This window comes from Hippoglossus stenolepis, chromosome 16 (genome assembly GCF_022539355.2).
Source record: "Hippoglossus stenolepis isolate QCI-W04-F060 chromosome 16, HSTE1.2, whole genome shotgun sequence".
NCBI classification, from domain to species: Eukaryota; Metazoa; Chordata; class Actinopteri; order Pleuronectiformes; family Pleuronectidae; genus Hippoglossus; species Hippoglossus stenolepis.
In genome coordinates this window covers 6,228,678-6,253,188 of record NC_061498.1, presented here as the reverse complement: position 1 = coordinate 6,253,188, position 24,511 = coordinate 6,228,678, and positions in this window count along the sequence as shown.

Here is a 24,511-nt window from a genome sequence, read left to right as displayed (position 1 = left end):
ATATGTTTTTCATGTTATTGTAGCAACTTTCATCACATAACAAGGAACTCTTCTTGCAATTAGAATGTACTGTTTATGGTCTAACATTGTAAAAACGTTTCACATCATGATGCCATAACTTATATAATAGAATATAAGTGTTTGCAGAAAGGGGATAAATGGATGGATAAAGCTCATTTACATGATTTGATCAAGTTCTGCAACATTCTAGGTTTTAAGACGTTGAGATTCTGCTGCTCTTGAGCAAGGTGGGTGATTTCTTGACATGTTATGCAGGAGGAATGAGTGAACTGATGAAAAGAGTTCCTGCAGTTATAAAACCTTCATGAAACGGACTGATTCCTCTTTACAGTAACAGTGAACTGGTCTGAAGTCACCAGTAGTCTTTGGGCTCCTCCTCTGGTGGCTTCATGTAACTAGTGTTCAGGCACTGAGGGGTTTTTGTTCAGGTCGGCTGATGGTTTGTATCATTGTGTGTCTCTGGCACAGTAATACACAGCAGTGTCTCCAGGCTGCACGTTCTGTCCCTTTAGAGTCACTGTTTTGCTGGAAGAGTCTGAGTCGATACTGAACTTGTTCTTTAATGAATCTTTATAGTATGTGGTCCCTCCACCATGCCTGCTTCCAATCCACTCCAGTCCTTTTCCTGCAGGCTGTCTGATCCAAGCTGTCCAGTAGCTGCTGAGAGAATAAGAGACCTGGCAGCTGATGGTCAGAGGTTGACCTGGCTGCACAGTCACAGAGGCTGGCTGCGTCAACCGTTCACACTTCACATCTGTTAAAAGAAGAATGTTTTATCATAAATCATTAAGTTGTCCTGCAAAAGAAAAAGTGGTGACTCTATGACAATTCCAGGGAGACTCACATGATCCAGCTGCCAACAGCAGCAGCACAGCTACAGGAAACATGGTTAATGGTGAATCTGACGTGCCGTCAACTCCCCTGTCAGTCTGTTGGGAAGTTTTTATAGTTGAGTAACAAGGAAGGTCTCTGAGTTTGCATAGAATCAAATATATGAATCATTAGTGATGGTGTCACTGGGGGTAATAGAATAGAATAGGCTGCTCAGTGTTATTAGATCAGCTCTGGGAAAACATGACAGGGAATCACCTCTGCTTACTATAAAATATGATGTATTTTGATCTCATTATTTACCCAATTTTAACACATTGAAATCACATTGTAAGGCTGATTAAACTGTTAGCTTTGCTTTTACAGTAAACAATTAGGGCACATATTGTATTGTTGACATTTCAGAAATGCAATGATTTTTGATAGGACAAATTTACCATTATCAATGGGAATACAGATTCTAGGGCCATTGCTCTGAGCAATCCCGTCCTTGTATAATATGAAGTGATAATTGTGTCTTCTGTGTTCTGGGGAGGAACTCAAACTGAGCATTGACCTACAGGCCAAGGTCCCTCTTCACCAGCCCTGTTTGTGATTCACATGAGGTCAATATGTAGCCAGGGGAGGACTGTGTCCAGTTTGGGGACTCAGAACTTCCTCTTTGCTATTTGCAGATGATATGGTTCTGTTGGCTTCATCAGATTGTGACCTGCATGTGTTCTGGGATGGATTGCACCTGGGATGACGGTCAGCACCTTTAACTCTGAGACCATGGTTCTCTGCTAGAAAACAACGGATTCATTCTTTGGGTTGGGACTGTGATGAAATCTGAAATACAAGAGGCTGAAACACCAAAGTTATCTATGTGTATTTTAATAGGGCTTTCTGCAGAAATGATCAACACAGAGAGTCACAGGGATCTCAGAGTGAAGATGGAGAACAGTCAAATGCATGGATCTTATATAGGAGGACTGAGGCTATCTCTCAGAACCAGTTCAGACGTGTTCTATGGTGCAGGTTGAGAGAGGAATCTAAACACAGACAACTGATTTACATATGTTTCCTTTGGAGATAAGCAGACATACATTCAGTTCTTTAGAGTAAATAAGTGGCTAAAGGGTCTGGCAGTTTAGGTCATACAGTTCAGACCATAAAACAGCTCAGGTCATAAAGTATTGGGACAGTTTGTATATGTATGTAGATACAGGTCATAAAGTCTTTAGACAGGGCTGCAAAACTTACTTTCCAACTACAAAATAGTTTTCAACCACACTTAGTTAATTTGTCTACTACAGGACGGAGATTCTACACCAAATGAAGGAGTTTAATTATCTCTGGGTCTTGTTCATGAGTAAGGTAGAATTCAACAGGAGACTGATAGTTTAGAGCAATGTTGGGGGCTGAAATAACTTTTCCTCATCAACTGCTGACTTATTTGCAACTTTTAGGATCCACTCCTGCAACATTTCCATACATGACTCTCTAGCATGTGTCCAGAATGCATGGAAGTGTTTAGCTGCCACGCCAGGAAAAGAAAACACGTGTATCATAAAAGACTAGAACATGTTATTGATATAAAATATGTTTCATGTTATTGTAGCCACTTTCATCATTTAACAAGAAACTCTTCTTGTCATTAGAATGTACTGTTTATCATCTAACATAGAAAACAAGTTTCACATCATGATGCCATAACTTATATAATAGAATATAAGTGTGTGCAGAAAGGGGATAAATGGATTGATAAAGCTCATTTACATGATTTGATCAAGTTCTGCAACATTCTTGGTTTTAAGACGTGGAGATTCTGCTGCTCTTGAGCAAGGTGGGTGATTTCTTGATATGTTATGCAAGAGGAATGAGAGAACTGATGAAAAGAGTTCCTGCAGTTATAAAACCTTCATGAAACGGACTGATTCCTCTTTAAAGTAACAGTGAACTGGTCTGAAATCACCAGTAGTCTTTGGGCTCCTCCTCTGGTGGCTTCATGTAACTAGTGTTCAGGCACTGAGGGGTTTTTGTTCAGGTCGGCTGATGGTTTGTATCATTGTGTGTGTCTGGCACAGTAATACACAGCAGTGTCTCCAGGCTGCACGTTCTGTCCCTTTAGAGTCACTGTGTTGCTGGAAGTGTCTAATTCGATACTGAACTTGTTCTTTAGTGAATCTTTATAGCCTGAACCTCCTGTATATTTCCACCCAATCCACTCCAGTCCTTTTCCTGCAGGCTGTCTGATCCAATTTGTGCCGTAGCTGCTGAGAGAATAAGAGACCTGGCAGCTGATGGTCAGAGGTTGACCTGGCTGCACAGTCACAGAGGCTGGCTGCGTCAACCGTTCACACTTCACATCTGTTAAAAGAAGAATGTTTTGTCATAAATCATTAAGTTGTCCTGCAAAAGAAAAAGTGGTGACTCTCTGACAAATCCAGGGAGACTCACATGATCCAGCTGCCAACAGCAGCAGCACAGCTACCGAAACATGGTTAATGGTGAATCTGGCCTCCAACTCCCTGTCAGTCTGTTGGGAAGTTTTTATAGTTGAGTAACAAGGAAGGTCTCTGAGTTTGCATAGAATCAAATATACGAATCATCAGTGATGGTGTCACTGGGGGTAATAGAATAGAATAGGCTGCTCAGTGTTATTAGATCAGCTTTGGGAAAACATGACAGGGAATCACCTCTGCTTACTATAAAATATGATGTATTTTGATTTCATTTTTTTACAATTTTAACACATTGAAATCACATTGTAAGGCTGATTAAACTGTTAGCTTTGCTTTTACAGTAAACAATTAGGGCACATATGTATTGTTGTGACATTTCAGAAATGCAATGATTTTTGATAGGACAAATTTACCATTATCAATGGGAATACAGATTCTAGGGCCATTGCTACGAGCAATCCCGTCCTTGTATAATATGAAGTGATAATTGTGTCTTCTGTGTTCTGGGGAGGAACTCAAACTGAGCATTGACCTACAGGCCAAGGTCCCTCTTCACCAGCCCTGTTTGTGATTCACATGAGGTCAATATGTAGCCAGGGGGAGGACTGTGTCCAGTTTGGGGGACTCAGAACTTCCTCTTTGCTATTTGCAGATGATATGGTTCTGTTGGCTTCATCAGATTGTGACCTGCATGTGTTCTGGGATGGATTGCACCTGGGATGACGGTCAGCACCTTTAACTCTGAGACCATGGTTCTCTGCTAGAAAACAACGGATTCATTCTTTGGGTTGGGACTGTGATGGAAATCTGGAAATACAAGAGGCTGGAAACACCAAAGTTATCTATGTGTATTTTAATAGGGGCTTTCTGCAGAAATGATCAACACAGAGAGTCACAGGGATCTCAGAGTGAAGATGGAGAACAGTCAAATGCATGGATCTTATATAGGAGGACTGAGGCTATCTCTCAGAACCAGTTCAGACGTGTTCTATAGGTGCAGGTTGAGAGAGGAATCTAAACACAGACAACTGATTTACATATGTTTCCTTTGGAGATAAGCAGACATACATTCAGTTCTTTAGAGAGTAAATAAGTGGCTAAAGGGTCTGGCAGTTTTCAGGTCATACACAGTTCAGACCATAAAACAGCTCAGGTCATAAAGTATTGGGACAGTTTGTATATGTATGTAGATACAGGTCATAAAAGTCTTTAGACAGGGCTGCAAAAACTTACTTTCCAACTACAAAATAGTTTTCAACCACACTTAGTTAATTTGTCTACTACAGGACGGAGATTCTACACCAAATGAAGGAGTTTAATTATCTCTGGGTCTTGTTCATGAGTAAGGTAGAATTCAACAGGAGACTGATAGTTTAGAGCAATGTTGGGGGCTGAAATAACTTTTCCTCATCAACTGCTGACTTATTTGCAACTTTTAGGATTCACTCCTGCAACATTTCCATACATGACTCTCTAGCATGTGTCAGAATGCATGGAAGTGTTTAGCTGCCACGCCAGGAAAAGAAAACACGTGTATCATAAAGACTTGAACATGTTATTGTTATAAAAATATGTTTTTCATGTTATTGTAGCCACTTTCATCATTTAACAAGAAACTCTTCTTGTCATTAGAATGTACTGTTTATCATCTAACATAGAAAACAAGTTTCACATCATGATGCCATAACTTATATAATAGAATATAAGTGTGTGCAGAAAGGGGATAAATGGATTGATAAAGCTCATTTACATGATTTGATCAAGTTCTGCAACATTCTTGGTTTTACAGGCGGAGATTCTGCTGCTCTTGAGCAAGGTGGGTGATTTCTTGATATGTTATGCAAGAGGAATGAGAGAACTGATGAAAAGAGTTCCTGCAGTTATAAAACCTTCATGAAACGGACTGATTCCTCTTTAAAGTAACAGTGAACTGGTCTGAAATCACCAGTAGTCTTTGGGCTCCTCCTCTGGTGGCTTCATGTAACTAGTGTTCAGGCACTGAGGGGTTTTTGTTCAGGTCGGCTGATGGTTTGTATCATTGTGTGTGTCTGGCACAGTAATACACAGCAGTGTCTCCAGGCTGCACGTTCTGTCCCTTTAGAGTCACTGTGTTGCTGGAAGTGTCTAATTCGATACTGAACTTGTTCTTTAGTGAATCTTTATAGCCTGAACCTCCTGTATATTTCCACCCAATCCACTCCAGTCCTTTTCCTGCAGGCTGTCTGATCCAATTTGTGCCGTAGCTGCTGAGAGAATAAGAGACCTGGCAGCTGATGGTCAGAGGTTGACCTGGCTGCACAGTCACAGAGGCTGGCTGCGTCAACCGTTCACACTTCACATCTGTTAAAAGAAGAATGTTTTGTCATAAATCATTAGTTGTCCTGCAAAAGAAAAAGTGGTGACTCTCTGACAAATCCAGGGAGACTCACATGATCCAGCTGCCAACAGCAGCAGCACAGCTACAGGAAACATGGTTAATGGTGAATCTGACGTACCGTCACCTCCCTGTCAGTCTGTTGGGAAGTTTTTATAGTTGAGTAACAAGGAAGGTCTCTGAGTTTGCATAGAATCAAATATACGAATCATCAGTGATGGTGTCACTGGGGGTAATAGAATAGAATAGGCTGCTCAGTGTTATTAGATCAGCTTTGGGAAAACATGACAGGGAATCACCTCTGCTTACTATAAAATATGATGTATTTTGATTTCATTTTTTTACAATTTTAACACATTGAAATCACATTGTAAGGCTGATTAAACTGTTAGCTTTGTTTTTACAGTAAATAATTAAGGCACATATGTATTGTTTTGACATTTCAGAAATGCAATGATTTATGATTTGGACAAATTTACCATTATCAATGGGAATACAGATTCTAGGGCCATTGCTACCAGCAATCCCGTCCTTGTATAATATGAAGTGATAATTGTGTCTCCTGTGTTCTGGGGAGGAACTCAAACTGAGCATTGACCTACAGGCCAAGGTCCCTCTTCACCAGCCCTGTTTGTGATTCACATGAGTTCAAGATGCAGCCAGGGGGAGGACTGTGTCCAGTTTGGGGGACTCAGAACTTCCTCTTTGCTATTTGCAGATGATATGGTTCTGTTCGCTTCATCAGATTGTGACCTGCATGTGTTCTGGGATGGATTGCAGCTGGGATGACGGTCAGCACCTTTAACTCTGAGGCCATGGTTCTCTGCTAGAAAACAACAGATTCATTCTTTGGGTTGGGACGGAGATTCTACACCAAATGAAGGAGTTTAATTATCTCTGGGTCTTGTTAATGAGTAAGGTAGAATTCAGCAGGAGACTGACTGTTTAGAGCAATGTTGGAGGCTGAAATAACTTTTCCTCATCAACTGATGACTTATTTGCAACTTTTAGGACTTACTCCTGCAACATTTCCATACATGACTCTCTAGCATGTGTCAGAATGCATGGAAGTGTTTAGCTGCCACGCCAGAAAAAGAAAAACACGTGTATCATAAAGACTTGAACACGTTATTTTTAGAAAAATATGTTTTTCATGTTATTGTAGCAACTTTCATCACATAACAAGGAACTCTTCTTCTCATTTGAATATACTGTTTATCGTCATTGCAAAAACGTTTCACATCATGATGCTGTAACTTATATAATAGAATATAAGTGTGTGCAGAAAGGGGATAAATGGATGGATAAAGCTCATTTACATGATTTGATCAAGTTCTGCAACATTCTTGGTTTTAAGACGTGGAGATTCTGCTGCTCTTGAGCAAGGTGGGTGATTTCTTGACATGTTATGCAGGAGGAATGAGTGAACTGATGAAAAGTGTTCCTGCAGTTATAAAACCTTTATGAAACGGACTGATTCCTCTTTACAGTAACAGTGAACTGGTCTGAAATCACCAGTAGTCTTTGGGCTCCTCCTCTGGTGGCTTCATGTAACTAGTGTTCAGGCACTGAGGGGTTTTTGTTCAGGTCGGCTGATGGTTTGTATCATTGTGTGTCTCTGGCACAGTAATTAACAGCAGTGTCTCCAGGCTGCACGTTCTGTCCCTTTAGAGTCACTGTGTTGCTGGAAGTGTCTAATTCGATACTAAACTTGTTCTTTAGTGAATCTTTATAGTATGAACCTCCTGTATATTTCCTCCCAATCCACTCCAGTCCTTTTCCTGCAGGCTGTCTGATCCAAGCTGTAGCGTAGCTGCTGAGAGAATAAGAGACCTGGCAGCTGATGGTCAGAGGTTGACCTGGCTGCACAGTCACAGAGGCTGGCTGCGTCAACCATTCACACTTCACATCTGTTAAAAGAAGAATGTTTTGTCATAAATCATGAAGTTGTCCTGCAAAAGAAAAAGTGGTGACTCTCTGACAAATCCAGGGAGACTCACATGATCCAGCTGCCAACAGCAGCAGCACAGCTACAGGAAACATGGTTAATGGTGAATCTGACGTGCCGTCAACTCCCCTGTCAGTCTGTTGGGAAGTTTTTATAGTTGAGTAACAAGGAAGGTCTCTGAGTTTGCATAGAATCAAATATACGAATCATCAGTGATGGTGTCACTGGGGGTAATAGAATAGAATAGGCTGCTCAGTGTTATTAGATCAGCTCTGGGAAAACATGACAGGGAATCACCTCTGCTTACTATAAAATATGATGTATTTGGATCTCATAGTTTATTAAATTTTAACACATTGAAATCACATTGTCAGGCTGATTAAACCGTTAGCTTTGCTTTTACAGTAAACAATTAAGGCGCATATGTATTGTTTTGACATTTCAGAAATGCAATGATTTTTGATTCGGACAAATTTACCATTATTAATGTGAATACAGATTCTAGGGCCATTGCTACGAGCAATCCCGTCCAACATAGAAACAAATACCATTTGTTGTACCTTCACTCCTCTGCTGCTCAGCAAATACATTTCTGATTGAAAACAGCTCATCGCAGCAGGTATATATTTGTGTGTTTAGTTGCACAATATGAAATATTGTGGGCACCAGGGAAATATCTTGGGCTTTTGAAGAGGAGAGAACGTTTACCTCTGTTAGTTACCTCTAGCACAGATATCTGAGGGGCAACATTGTGCTCTGAGATGGTGCATGTATGTGTGCGGTCATATTTAGATTTATTAAGTATTGTCATGAATAAAATATATGAGCTGCATTCAGGAAGAAACAATTAACCACAAGCCAAGGCACTGTACGCTTTAATTCAATCAAGCCGCGACAAATTAAACACATTTATAGTTCACTTTTAGTTCACTGTTTCACTGATCATTTATAAAAATCAGTTCCCTAAATATCAGAAAAACCAAACACTGTTTCCTGCAATGGGACCCATGTCATCAGCAGTGGGTAAGACTCAAAACAACTTAAATCCCATTCAACAAAATTATACTTCTAGTTATAAGTTAGTACATTAAAATGTTTCATTATACTGCTTTTTACAGTTTTAAACTATTTTATTGTTTTTATTTGTATTTTTATGCTTTGCTTTTTATTTGTAGAGACAGTGACGACAGACAGGAACTGGAGGAAAGTAGCGGATATACATTTGTGGTCATGTTGTGAGAGCCTATAACCAATCAGCCATATATTGTTTTCATGTAAAATCTAACGCCAACTGTCATTTATGTAGAAAGCCATGGTTTACACATATCTCTCAATCTGATGACGTCAAAGACAAATCTCAGAGTTTAGGTTCCTTATTTAATTTGTCTTTATTTTGTGATATTGACTCAGCAACCATCTTTTCTTCAGATCACAATGTTGAATAACACTGTACAATCATGAGCTTAGTTTAAAAAGCAGTATTCCTTTCATGAATCCAAATATATTCAGTGTTTTTTTATTTGTTTAAAATATCAATTGGAGGAATTTTTAGATATTGATACTTTTTATGTAGCTTAGGACATGGGGGGGGGCTTCAACGATTTTCAGTGTTGGAAGAGGAGGATATTTAAACACTCAATGAGTGACACAGGGACAGATGCAATGCTTTGTGTACAGCTCTGTGGCTTCCTGTGTTACTGTGGATCTCGAGCACAATAATAAACAGCAGAGTCTTCAGTCGTCAGGCTGCTCATGTGCAGATACACCTGGTCCATGTCGTTGTTTCTGGAAATTGTGAAGCGACTCTTGACAGATGCTGAATAATATTTAGAGCTGCCTGACGGAGCAGAAATGTGGGCAACCCACTCCAGGCCTTTTCCTTCAGCTTGTCTGATCCAGCTGATATAAGCAGAGTCATCAGATATCCCTGCATATGTACACGTCAGTTTGTGGGATTCTCCGGGCCGCTTCACCGCCGGTTCAGATTCAGTCAGAGTCTGACTGCAAACACCTGAGGAGAAAATCAGTTTGGTTATAGGACAGAGCCGAACATGAGCCTGGACGACAAAGAGGAAGAGTGCAGAGGTTTGGAATTCACCAGAAATGGCTGACAGCAGCAGAAATGTGAGACATTTAGTTAAAGTCATCATGGTCGTTTGTTGAACGTCTGGTTGGTGGTTTGGTTTGTCATCAGTTTGAAGGGAGATTAATACAGATGGAGGAGGTCATGATTTGCATTGACTCCTCCTCACAATGATGAAAATGTATCGATCAACTGAAGGGATTTTATCTCATTTCCTATTTTACTCGTTTTAACCTTTTGTTCATTATATTATGATGTTAGTTACGAAATGATTTATCTGAATATATTTACATGTGAGGGTGTTTTATTCATATATATATTTATATATATATATATATATATATATATATATATATATATATAGTGTCGTCTCTGTTAGTTACAAATGAAAGTAAATTATGGTAATTTGTCATCAATTGTTATTTTATCTTTCCAGAAATAACGGAAACTTTATTATCTTTATTAACTTTTATGTACATTTTCTAAAAAAATTAATTCTCAGAGTAACTAATGGATTTTTGAGACCATCAGAAAACACAATTTCTTGTATGTTTTTATTATTTATCATGTACTCAAATTATACACACTGACATGTCAGTCACTGTGATGTCAGAGTATGAAAATGGTATAAATAGTTATTTTTAAATGACTTTATGACCCATGTCTGATTCCTCTTTACAGTAACAGTGAACTGGTCTGAAATCACCAGTAGTCTTTGGGCTCCTCCTCTGGTGGCTTCATGTAACTAGTGTTCAGGCACTGAGGGGTTTTTGTTCAGGTCGGCTGATGGTTTGTATCATTGTGTGTCTCTGGCACAGTAATACACAGCAGTGTCTCCAGGCTGCAGGTTCTGTCCCTTTAGAGTCACTGTGTTGCTGGAAGTGTCTAATTCGATACTGAACTTGTTCTTTAGTGAATCTTTATAGCCTGAATCTCCTGTATATTTCCTCCCAATCCACTCCAGTCCTTTTCCTGCAGGCTGTCTGATCCAATGTGTCCAGTAGTAGCTAAGAGAATAAGAGACCTGGCAGCTGATGGTCAGAGGTTGACCTGGCTGCACAGTCACAGAGGCTGGCTGCGTCAACCGTTCACACTTCACATCTGTTAAAAGAAGAATGTTTTGTCATAAATCATTAAGTTGTCCTGCAAAAGAAAAAGTGGTGACTCTCTGACAAATCCAGGGAGACTCACATGATCCAGCTGCCAGCAGCAGCAGCACAGCTACAGGAAACATGGTTAATGGTGAATCTGACGTGCCGTCAACTCCCCTGTCAGTCTGTTGGGAAGTTTTTATAGTTGAGTAACAAGGAAGGTCTCTGAGTTTGCATAGAATCAAATATATGAATCATCAGTGATGGTGTCACTGGGGGTAATAGAATAGAATAGGCCGCTCAGTGTTATTAGATCAGCTCTGGGAAAACATGACAGGGAATCACCTCTGCTTACTATAAAATATGATGTATTTTGATCTCATTATTTACTCAATTTGAACACATTGAAATCACATTGTAAGGCTGATTAAACCATTAGCTTTACTTTCACAGTAAACAGTCGACAATTGAAATCACACATTTGTTGACAGGGCGATGATCCAATCACAGGCTCTCAGAACAGATGAAATTATTAACTGTAAGCAATTGGGTTTGTTAGTGTCCACTGAAAAAACTGGCTCTGTGTGGTAGTAACATATACGTATTAGATTAACTGTCACATTTTCTACATAGAATTATTAATTAGATTTTGTGTTAGTTAGTGTATGTTCACTGTACGGCCGTCATTGTGACCCTAGTTTTAAAAAGTCCCTGTCAGTCATGTTTTTAAAAGAGGGACTTCAACATGTTCACATTTCACTCATGAATTCTTAACCAGTGGGTGGTTGAGTTTGAAGGTTTATAGTTCACTATGAAGAGATTACCCTGCCTTTAAGCTCGTGCATGCTGGAAAACACTCCTGGATGTATAATATGTCCGTGGATACGCTACAGTGCTGAAGACATTATTTGGAAAAGATGAAAATGAATGAATGGATGGGGGAAAGGATTTTTTGGATGATGAGTTTATATCACAAATATGTGCCGAACATGAGCCTGGACGACAAAGACGAAGAGTGCAGAGGTTTGGAATTCACCAGAAATGGCTGACAGCAGCAGAAATGTGAGACATTTAGTTAAAGTCATCATGGTCGTTTGTTGAACGTCTGGTTGGTGGTTTGGTTTGTCATCAGTTTGAAGGGAGATTAATACAGATGGAGGAGGTCATGATTTGCATTGACTCCTCCTCACAATGATGAAAATGTATCGATCAACTGAAGGGATTTTATCTCATTTCCTATTTTACTCGTTTTAACTTTTTGTTCATTATATTATGATGGTAGTTACAAAATGATTTATGTAAATATATTTACATGTGTGGGTGTTTTAGCCATGTCACAATTATTCAACCCCTATATAATATTGTTGTTTTTAAAGCTGTCTGACAGTTTTTATGGCCTAAAGTTGAGTTGTAACATGATTAAGCCTTTGGGAACTCTATAATGATCCTTCATGTACTTCAGCTGTGATGCATATATAAACCCCACCCATGAAGGTATTCAAGGTGAGTTGCAATCATGGGAAAGACAAAGGAGCTTCCACAAAATCTGAGAGAGGAGATTATTTCATCACACCTGAAGGGCCTTGGGTATAAGAAGATTTCCCCAAAAAATTATATTCCAAGAGACACCATTGGGAGCATTATAAGGAAGTTTAAAACTCATGGAACAGCTGCAAACCTGCCTGGCCGTGGAAGAAAGCTCAACATTTCATCAAGGGCCCTTAGCAACTTAGTCAGAACAACTAAGAGAAACCCCCGTGTGACTGCAAGACTCCTACAGGGTGACCTGATGAAGGCTGGTACAAGTGCTTCAGTGGCAAATATAAGATGTGCACTGAATAGACAAGGACTTCATGGCCGGACTCCAAGACGCACTCCACTCTTGACCACAAGGAACATCAAAAGTCGACAAGAATATGCCAGGAGGAATTTGGATCAGACTACAGAGTTTTCGGTGACAGTTCTATGGACTGATGAAACCAAACTGGAACTGTTTCGACATATGGACCAGCCGTATGTCTGGCGTGTGAAAGGCTTATGACCAGAAGAATACCATCCGTATATAACTGTATATACACATATATGTATATATATATACACATATATAGTTAATTTTGTCTCTGTTAGTTACAAATGAAAGTAAATTATGGTAATTTGTCATCAATTGTAATTTTTTCTTCTCAAAACACGGAAACTTTATTATCTTTATTAACCTTTATATCATTTTTGTTAAAAAGAAAACACAATTTGTTGTATGTTTTTATTATTTATCATAAACTTAAATTATACACACTGACATTTCAGTCACTGTGATGTCAGAATATTAAAAGTGGTATAAAAAGTTACTGTTAAATGACGTTATGACCCATGTCTGATTCCTCTTTACAGTAACAGTGAACTGGTCTGAAATCACCAGTAGTCTTTGGGCTCCTCCTCTGGTGGCTTCATGTAACTAGTGTTCAGGCACTGAGGGGTTTTTGTTCAGGTCGGCTGATGGTTTGTATCATTGTGTGTCTCTGGCACAGTAATACACAGCAGTGTCTCCAGGCTGCACGTTCTGTCCCTTTAGAGTCACTGTTTTGCTGGAAGTGTCTAATTCGATACTGAACTTGTTCTTTAGTGAATCTTTATAGTATGAATAGTCTGTACGTTTCACTCCAATCCACTCCAGTCCTTTTCCTGCAGGCTGTCTGATCCAAGCTGTACCGTAGCTGCTGAGAGAATAAGAGACCTGGCAGCTGATGGTCAGAGGTTGACCTGGCTGCACAGTCACAGAGGCTGGCTGCGTCAACCGTTCACACTTCACATCTGTTAAAAGAAGAATGTTTTGTCATAAATCATTAAATTGTCCTGCAAAAGAAAAAGTGGTGACTCTATGACAAATCCAGGGAGACTCACATGATCCAGCTGCCAACAGCAGCAGCACAGCTACAGGAAACATGATTAATGGTGAATCTGACGTTCCGTCAACTCCCCTGTCAGTCTGTTGGGAAGTTTTTATAGTTGAGTAACAAGGAAGGTCTCTGAGTTTGCATAGAATCAAATATACGAATCATCAGTGATGGTGTCACTGGGGGTAATAGAATAGAATAGGCTGCTCAGTGTTATTAGATCAGCTCTGGGAAAACATGTCAGGGAATCACCTCTGCTTACTATAAAATATGATGTATTTGGATCTCATTATTTACTCAATTTTAACAAATTGAAATCACATTGTAAGGCTGATTAAACCGTTAGCTTTGCTTTTACAGTAAACAATTAAGGCACATATGTATTGTTGTGACATTTCAGAAATGCAATGATTATTTGATTTGGACAAATTTACCATTATCAATGGGAATACAGATTCTAGGGCCATTGCTACGAACAATCCCGTCCTTGTATAATATGAAGTGATAATTGTGTCTCCTGTGTTCTGGGGAGGAACTCAAACTGAGCATTGACCTACAGGCCAAGGTCCCTCTTCACCAGCCCTGTTTGTGATTCACATGAGTTCAAGATGCAGCCAGGGGGAGGACTGTGTCCAGTTTGGGGGACTCAGAACTTCCTCTTTGCTATTTGCAGATGATATGGTTCTGTTGGCTTCATCAGATTGTGACCTGCATGTGTTCTGGGATGGATTGCAGCTGGGATGACGGTCAGCACCTTTAACTCTGAGGCCATGGTTCTCTGCTAGAAAACAACGGATTCATTCTTTGGGTTGGGACGGAGATTCTACACCAAATGAAGGAGTTTAATTATCTCTGGGTCTTGTTCATGAGTAAGGTAGAATTCAGCAGGAGACTGACCGTTTAGAGCAATGTTGGAGGCTGAAATAACTTTTCCTCATCAACTGATGACTTATTTGCAACTATTAGGACTCACTCCTGCAACATTTCCAGACATGACTCTCTAGCATGTGTCAGAATGCATGGAAGTGTTTAGCTGCCACGCCAGAAAAAGAAAAACACGTGTATCATAAAGACTTGAACTCGTTATTGATATGAAAAATATGTTTTTCATGTTTTTGGAGCAACTTTCATCACTTAACAAGGAACTTGTCTTGTCATTAGAATGTACTGTTTATCGTCTAACATAGTAAAAACGTTTCACGTCATGATGCCATAACTTATATCATAGAATATAAGTGTGTGCAGAAAGGGGATAAATGGATGGATAAAGCTCATTTACATGATTTGATCAAGTTCTGTAACATTCTTGGTTTTAAGACGTGGAGATTCTGCTGCTCTTGAGCAAGGTGGGTGATTTCTTGACATGTTATGCAGGAGGAATGAGTGAACTGATGAAAAGAGTTCCTGCAGTTATAAAACCTTCATGAAACGGACTGATTCCTCTTTACAGTAACAGTGAACTGGTCTGAAATCACCAGTAGTCTTTGGGCTCCTCCTCTGGTGGCTTCATGTAACTAGTGTTCAGGCACTGAGGGGTTTTTGTTCAGGTCGGCTGATGGTTTGTATCATTGTGTGTCTCTGGCACAGTAATACACAGCAGTGTCTCCAGGCTGCACGTTCTGTCCCTTTAGAGTCACTGTGTTGCTGGAAGTGTCTAATTCGATACTGAACTTGTTCTTTAATGAATCTTTATAGTATGAATTTGATGTGTCTTTCATTCCAATCCACTCCAGTCCTTTTCCTGCAGGCTGTCTGATCCAAGCTGTCCAGTAGCCAAGAGAATAAGAGACCTGGCAGCTGATGGTCAGAGGTTGACCTGGCTGCACAGTCACAGAGGCTGGCTGCGTCAACCGTTCACACTTCACATCTGTTAAAAGAAGAATGTTTTGTCATAAATCATTAAGTTGTCCTGCAAAAGAAAAAGTGGTGACTCTCTGACAAATCCATGGAGACTCACATGATCCAGCTGCCAACAGCAGCAGCACAGCTACAGGAAACATGGTTAATGGTGAATCTGACGTGCCGTCAACTCCCCTGTCAGTCTGTTGGGAAGTTTTTATAGTTGAGTAACAAGGAAGGTCTCTGAGTTTGCATAGAATCAAATATACGAATCATCAGAGATGGTGTCACTGGGGGTAATAGAATAGAATAGGCTGCTCAGTGTTATTAGATCAGCTCTGGGAAAACATGACAGGGAATCACCTCTGCTTACTATAAAATATGATGTATTTTGATCTCATGGGACGGAGATTCTACACCAAATGAAGGAGTTTAATTATCTCTGGGTCTTGTTCATGAGTAAGGTAGAATTCAGCAGGAGACTGATAGTTTAGAGCAGGGGTTCTCAAACTTTTGCAAGCTGGGCCCCCCCAAAGCTGGTTAGGGGTAGTTGGGCCCCCCGCCGCCCGCCACCGCCGCCCTCAACTACACCACCATATATAGATAGATAGATAGATAGATAGATAGATAGATAGATAGATAGATAGATAGATAGATAGATAGCATATTGTTATTGATAGGCCTGACATGTCAAGGTTAGGCTATTGTTATTGTTACGCCCATACAGACAATTATTATTACTATTTTACTATTTGTTATTATTATTGTTATTATTATTATTATTATGATTATGATCAGTAGTAGTAGGCCTATTAGTAGGCTATTAATATTAGCAGCTATGTGAGCCTGCATGCTTTCTTATTGTAATAATCATCATTATTATCACCATCATTATATTATTATTATTATAATTAATGATAATCGACCAATTATTATTATATTATTATTATTATCATAATAATAATAATAAGTGTTATTATTGCTATCATTAGGATACTGTTATTATTATGGGCCTCTTGTGATCTTTAAAAAAAAATCTTGCAGGTCTGTCAATGTGAGACATGAGCCTGCTTTGCCTTGCAAAGGTCCTCAAATCTTTGGGCAATGTTTGACAAACATATCCTCAGGTCATCCTCGATCTGTGCGCGGTTGCGATATTTAGTTTTGAGCGCAGTCAGTCTTGAAAAGCCTGCCTCGCACAAATAAGTCGCCGCGAAAAAGAGGATCATTTTTAAGGCTATGTCGCAAAGCTGAGGGTATTCCGGCATCATTGCTACCCAGAATGATGAAAGAGGGGAGGTGGTAAACAGATGCTTTAGTCTACTGTCACTCTTCAGCTCAATAAGCTGCTCTTGCATGTCTATTGACAGCTCGAAAATAGGAGAGAGAGGCAAGCCACATGGCATCATCCAGGTGATTCGCCAGATCTGTTTGACTTTCAGTCAAAAACAACTTTACCTCCTCTCGCAGCTCATACAGCCGTTGTAACGCCCGCCCCCTGGAGAGCCAGCGAACTTCAGTGTGCAGCAACAGCTGTTCGTGCCCTGACCCCATCTCCTGGCAGAGGACCCCAAACAAACGGGAGTTAAGTGGACGAGCTTTAATATGGTTAATTATTTTCACGGCCTGGTGAAGCACTGACTCGAAGAGCGGTGGCATTTTCTTGGCAGCAAGTGCCTCGCGATGGACCATGCAGTGTGTCCATTGCACAAGTGGAGCAACTTGCTGGACGCGAGCTGCGAGGCCACGCTCACGCCCTGTCATCGACCGCGCTCCATCTGTGCAGAGGCCAATACACTTTCCCCAGCCCAAACCACTGTCTTGGATGAACGAGTCAAGGACATTAAAGATTGCCTCCCCTGTTGTACGGGTCTGAAGAGGCCGGCAAAACAGGATGTCCTCCTCAATTTCCTTTTCCCGCACATACCTGACGTAAGTGAGAAGCTGGGCCTGTCCAGCGATGTCAGTGGATTCGTCCAGCTGCAGTGCATAGTAAGGACTGATTTGAATGTAGTGCATTAGTTGCTCTTTGATATCACTAGACATTTCTGATATTCGGCGTGACACAGTGTCATTTGACATAGGTATTGCGCTGAGTTTAGCAGCTGCACTCTCTCCTGTCATTATTCTACACATGTCTTGCGCGGCCGGCAAAATCTGTGTTTCGGCAATTGTATGGGGTTTGCCAAGCTTAGCAATTCTATGAGCAACTACATACGATGCCTCCAGACACTGCTTGGAGACAGTGCTATGCTTGGAGATGGTGGTTTGTTGTTGCTGGAGGCCATCACGTTTACGTTTAAAGAAGTCCACAGGCTTCTCTTTCAAGTCAGGGTGTTTGGTGTCGAGGTGCCTTTTTAATTTGCATGGCTTCATGCTGTCATTTGCCAGCACCTCGGCACACAAAACACACTGAGGACGTTGCTCAGTCGTGCCAGTGACGGTGAAACCAAACTGCAAATAGCTCTCGTCATATTTGCGAAGCTTTGGCTTCTTCGCAAATGGCGCATCGGTTGCCTGACTTTTACGAATCAGAAACTGGTCCATAGTTGTGTTTGTTTGCTGATACAGTGTGTGTGAAGTTAATAAAGTTCTAATTGCAACGTCGTGGTCTTGTGAGTGTGTTTGTATGTGTGGCTGTGAGCGACTTGCACACGAATAATGAATAAGGCTGTGCTAGGCAATGGTTCCTAACAAAACAAACAGTACACAATGTAGACAGGGACAGCACAGAATAGTATTCAAGTGCTGGTGTTTTATTTGTTGCAACACGGTGGATGATTGAAGATGTAAAGGTAGGTGTTAAGGAGAAAAGGGCTAGCTGCAGTTGGAAGAAGTTAGCTAGCTAGAAGGCTAGCTCTTGGGGCTACGAGCTTTCTAAAAAGACTGTGGAGCTAATTACTCCTTAGATTAGGCTACGAATAGGCCTACTGCAAGTGCAGGAAGGTATTACTAAAGAAAGAGTGAGTCTTTAAAAAGACTGTTTATAAAGCAATGAATATCTGAATGATAGAGGAAACAAGAGCAATCGCACAAACTCTGCAGGGTGTCGTCTCAGTGAGGGTGAGCGCTGACCATGCCTGCGGTTACTTTTATACTCGGAAGCGTACGTGCAACTCACGTTCAAATGATAACACTCCTCTTTTGATTGGTGGATCAGGAACGAAACAGTATTTGATTCGTTTGTGTCAGTCCATCCCTTTGCATTTCGCCACTGAGGGAGCTTTCACTAACCAGTGACAGGTCGGAGGTAGTTTTTTAATTTTTTAATTTTATTTATTTATTTTAAATTTTTATTTTTTTCTCCGTCTGTGACATCGCGCCCCCCCTGGAGAGTGTTCGCGCACCCCCCAGGGTTTAGAGCAATGTTGGAGGCTGAAATAACTTCTCCTCATCAACTTCTGACTTATTTGCAACTTTTAGGACTCACTCCTGTAACATTTCCATACATGACTCTCTAGCATGTGTCAGAATGCATTGAAGTGTTTAGCTGCCACGCCAGAAAAAGAAAAACACGTGTATCATAAAGACTTGAACACGTTATTTTTATAAAAATATGTTTTTCATGTTATTGTAGCAACTTTTATCACATAACAAGGAACTCTTCTTGTCATAAGAATGTACTGTTTATCGTCTAACATTGTAAAAATGTTTCACATCATGATGCCATAACTTATATAATAGAATATAAGTGTGTGCAGAAAGGGGATAAATGGATGGATAAAGCTCATTTACATGATTTGATCAAGTTCTGTAACATTCTTGGTTTTAAGATGTGGAGATTCTGCTGCTCTTGAGCAAGGTGGGTGATTTCTTGACATGTTTTGCAGGAGGAATGAGTGAACTGATGAAAAGAGTTCCTGCAGTTATAAAACCTTCATGAAACGGACTGATTCCTCTTTACAGTAACAGTGAACTGGTCTGAAATCACCAGTAGTCTTTGGGCTCCTCCTCTGGTGGCTTCATGTAACTAGTGTTCAGGCACTGAGGGGTTTTTGTTCAGGTCGGCTGATGGTTTGTATCATTGTGTGTCTCTGGCACAGTAATACACAGCAGTGTCTCCAGGCTGCACGTTCTGTCCCTTTAGAGTCACTGTGTTGCTGGAAGTGTCTAATTCAATACTGAACTTGTTCTTTAGTGAATCTTTACAGTATGAAGCTCCTGTGCCTTTCAATCCAATCCACTCCAGTCCTTTTCCTGCAGGCTGTCTGATCCAACCTGTCCAGTAGCCAAGAGAATAAGAGACCTGGCAGCTGATGGTCAGAGGTTGACCTGGCTGCACAGTCACAGAGGCTGGCTGCGTCAACCGTTCACACTTCACATCTGTTAAAAGAAGAATGTTTTGTCATAAATCATTAAGTTGTCCTGCAAAAGAAAAAGTGGTGACTCTCTGACAAATCCAGGGAGACTCACATGATCCAGCTGCCAACAGCAGCAGCACAGCTACAGGAAACATGGTTAATGGTGAATCTGACGTGCCGTCAAACTCCCCTGTCAGTCTGTTGGGAAGTTTTTATAGTTGAGTAACAAGGAGGGTCTCTGAGTTTGCATAGAATCAAATATACGAATCTTCAGTGATGGTGTAACTGGGGTAATAGAATAGAATAGGCTGCTCAGTGTTATTAGATCAGCTCTGGGAAAACATGACAGGGAATCACCTCTGCTTACTATAAAATATGATGTATTTTGATCTCATTATTTACTCAATTTGAACACATTGAAATCCCATTGTAAGGCTGATTAAACTGTTAGCTTTGCTTTTACAGTAAACAATTAAGGCACATATGTTTTGTTTTGACATTTCAGAAATCCAATGATTTTTGATTTGGGCAAATTTACCATTATCAATGTGAATACAGATTCTAGGGCCATTGCTACGAGCAATCCCGTCCTTGTATAATATGAAGTGATAATTGTGTCTCCTGTGTTCTGGGGAGGAACTCAAACTGAGCATTGACCTACAGGCCAAGGTCCCTCTTCACCAGACCTGTTTGTGATTCACATGAGTTCAAGATGCAGCCAGGGGGAGGACTGTGTCCAGTTTGGGGGACTCAGAACTTCCTCTTTGCTATTTGCAGATGATATGGTTCTGTTGGCTTCATCAGATTGTGACCTGCATGTGTTCTGGGATGGATTGCAGCTGGGATGACGGTCAGCACCTTTAACTCTGAGGCCATGGTTCTCTGCTAGAAAACAACGGATTCATTCTTTGGGTTGGGACGGAGATTCTACACCGAATGAAGGAGTTTAATTATCTCTGACCATTTAGAGCAATGTTGGAGGCTGAAATAACTTTTCCTCATCAACTGCTGACTTATTTCCAACTTTTAGGACTCACTCCTGCAACATTTCCATACATGACTCTCTAGCATGTGTCAGAATGCACGGAAGTGTTTAGCTGCCACGCCAGAAAAAGAAAAACACGTGTTTCATAAAGACTTGAACACGTTATTGTTAGAAAAATGTGTTTTTCATGTTGACTATATTTTCACCAGAAACTGTTCAACATCTAACCTCACTGTAACCCCACTTCATGTCTCCGACCACTTCTTTATCTCCTACTCTCCACTAGCTCAAACTGACAACCCTACCACATCAATAGACTCTGTACCTGTCCGTCGCAACATTCGTTCCCTCTCTCCCGCCTCTCTAGCCTCCTCTGTTTTATCAGCCCTCCCTTCCACTGACTCCTTCTCACTCATGCATCCTAACTCTGCCACAGACATTCTCCTTTCTACTTTGTCCTCCTCCCTTGACTCTCTCTGTCCTCTTACGTCACGACAGGTCCGCAAGTCCTCCCCAGCTCCGTGGTTGTCTGACTCGGTGCGTGCCGACAGAGCCACTATGCGAGCATCATAAAGGAAATGGCGGAAATCTAAACACCCGGACGACCTGCTCACTTATCAGTCTCTTCTCTCCTCTTTCTCTGCCTCTATTTTCACAGCCAAAAGCTCTTTTTACCTAACTAGAATTCAATCCTCATTTTCTAACCCCAAAAAACTCTTTTCCAACCTCCTTGACCCCCCAGTCCCCCTGCTCCTTCCTCCCTTCTACCAAGCCACTTTGTCAACTACTTTACAAAAAAGATAGATGACATACGCTCCTCATTTTCTAATCCTCCTTCTTGAACTACACTTCCATCAACTTCATCTTCATCCCCTTCGCTTTCTTCTTTCACCCCCTGTCTCCCAATCAAGTTCTTACCTTGGTAACCTCCGCCCTCCCCGACCACCTGCCCCTGACCCCATCCCATCTCACATTCTCCAGTCTATCGCTCCTGACCTTCTTCCTTTTCTCACCCATCTTATCAACACTTCCCTGACAACTGGCTGTTTCCTAACTCTCTGAAGGAGGCAAGAGTAAATCCTCTCCTGAAAAAACCCACCCTCGACCCGTCTGATGTAAATAACTACAGACATGTCTCTCTTCTTCCCTTTGTTTCCAAAACTCTCGAGCGCCCTATCTTTAATCAACTCTCCTCCTATCTTAACCACAATAACCTTCTTGACCCTCACCAGTCTGGTTTCAAGGCAGGCCACTCAACTGAGACGGCCCTCCTTGCTGTCTCTGAGCAACTTCACACTGCTAGAGCAGCCTCTCTCTCCTTGTCCTTATCTTTCTAGACCTCTCTCTTGCATTTGACACAGTGATCCACCAGATCCTTACTTCCTCCCTTCAGGACCTGGGTGTCTCAGGCTCTGCTCTCTCCCTGCTCTCATCCTACCTCAACGACCGCACTTATCGGGTAACTTGGAGAGGATCTGTGTCTGAACCTTGTCCTCTCACTACTGGGGTCCCTCAAGGTTCCGTCCTGGGTCCCCTCCTCTTCTCTCTGTACACCAACTCTCTCGGCTCTGTCATTCACTCACATGGCTTTTCCTACCATAGCTATGCTGATGACACCCAACTAATCCTCTCTTTTCCCCAATCTGAAACACAGGTAGCAGCACGAATCTCTGCCTGTCTGACTGACATCTCTCAGTGGATGTCTGCACACCACCTGAAAATTAACCTTGACAAGACTGAACTACTTTTCCTTCCAGGGAAAGACTCTCCCACCCATGACCTGACTATTAACTTTGACAACTCCGTGTTAACCCCCACTCAGACTGCTAGGAACCTGGGTGTGACACTCGACAGCCAACTCTCCCTTACTGCCAACATTACTGTAACAACACGTTCCTGTCGATTCATGCTGTACAACATCAGGAGAATACGCCACCTTCTCACCCAGAAGGCGGTGCAGGTTCTGGTCCAGGCCCTGGTCATCTCACGCCTAGACTATTGTAACTCCCTCCTGGCAGGTCTACCTGCTGGTGCCATCCGACCTCTGCAGCTCATCCAGAATGCAGCAGCTCGACTGGTTTTTAACCTAAATTCACTCACACGCCGCTCCTCCGCTCCCTTCACTGGTTACCGGTGGCGGCCCCCATCCGTTTCAAAACATTAGTACTTGCGTGCGTGCGAACGGATCGGGTCCAGTCCACATCCAGGACATGGTCAAACGTTACACCCCAGCCCGTTCACTCCGGTCTGCTTCGACCAATCGGCTTGTTGCCCTCACTGCGGGCTAAACACTCATCAAAATCACGACTGTTTGCTGTCCTGGCTCCTAAATGGTGGAATGAGCTCCCATTGACATCCAGACATCAGAAAGTTTACACATCTTCCGCCGGAAACTAAAAACACACCTCTTCCGACTATACCTTGAATAACATTTTTAAAACTAACAATTTAGTAGCACTTAAATGGCACTTACTTATAGGACTTTGTAGTTTTGCTTTTTGAAGAAATTGTACTTTCTCTATTCTTGTTGTTCTGGGTTTGTACCTCATGGTTGAATGCACTTATTGTAAGTCGCTTTGGATGTGCTCAGCTAAATGTAATGTAATGTAATGTAATGTTATTTTAGCAACTTTCATCACTTCCAAATGAAGGAGTTTAATTATCTCTGGATCTTGTTAATGAGTAAGGTAGAATTCAGAAGGAGATTCTCTATTTTAAAGTCTAACATTGTAAAAACGTTTCACATCATGATGCCATAACTTATATACTAGAATATAAGTATGTGCAGAAAGGGGATATATGGATGGATAAAGCTCATTTACATGATTTGATCATGATTCTTGGTTTTAAGACGTGGAGATTCTGCTGCTCTTGAGCAAGGTGGGTGATTTCTTGACATGTTATGCAGGAGGAATGAGTGAACTGATGAAAAGAGTTCCTGCAGTTATAAAACCTTCATGAAACGGACTGATTCCTCTTTACAGTAACAGTGAACTGGTCTGAAATCACCAGTAGTCTTTGGGCTCCTCCTCTGGTGGCTTCATGTAACTAGTGTTCAGGCACTGAGGGGTTTTTGTTCAGGTCGGCTGATGGTTTATATCATTGTGTGTCTCTGGCACAGTAATACACAGCAGTGTCTCCAGGCTGCACGTTCTGTCCCTTTAGAGTCACTGTGTTGCTGGAAGTGTCTAATTCGATACTGAACTTGTTCTTTAGTGAATCTTTATATTGTGTGGTGTGTCCATTATGACCACTTCCAATCCACTCCAGTCCTTTTCCTGCAGGCTGTCTGATCCAATGTGTGCGGTAGCTGCTGAGAGAATAAGAGACCTGGCAGCTGATGGTCAGAGGTTGACCTGGCTGCACAGTCACAGAGGCTGGCTGCGTCAACCGTTCACACTTCACATCTGTTAAAAGAAGAATGTTTTGTCATAAATCATTAAGTTGTCCTGCAAAAGAAAAAGTGGTGACTCTATGACAAATCCAGGGAGACTCACATGATCCAGCTGCCAACAGCAGCAGCACAGCTACAGGAAACATGGTTAATGGTGAATCTGACGTGCCGTCAACTCCCCTGTCAGTCTGTTGGGAAGTTTTTATAGTTGAGTAACAAGGAAGGTCTCTGAGTTTGCATAGAATCAAATATACGAATCATCAGTGATGGTGTCACTGGGGGTAATAGAATAGAATAGGCTGCTCAGTG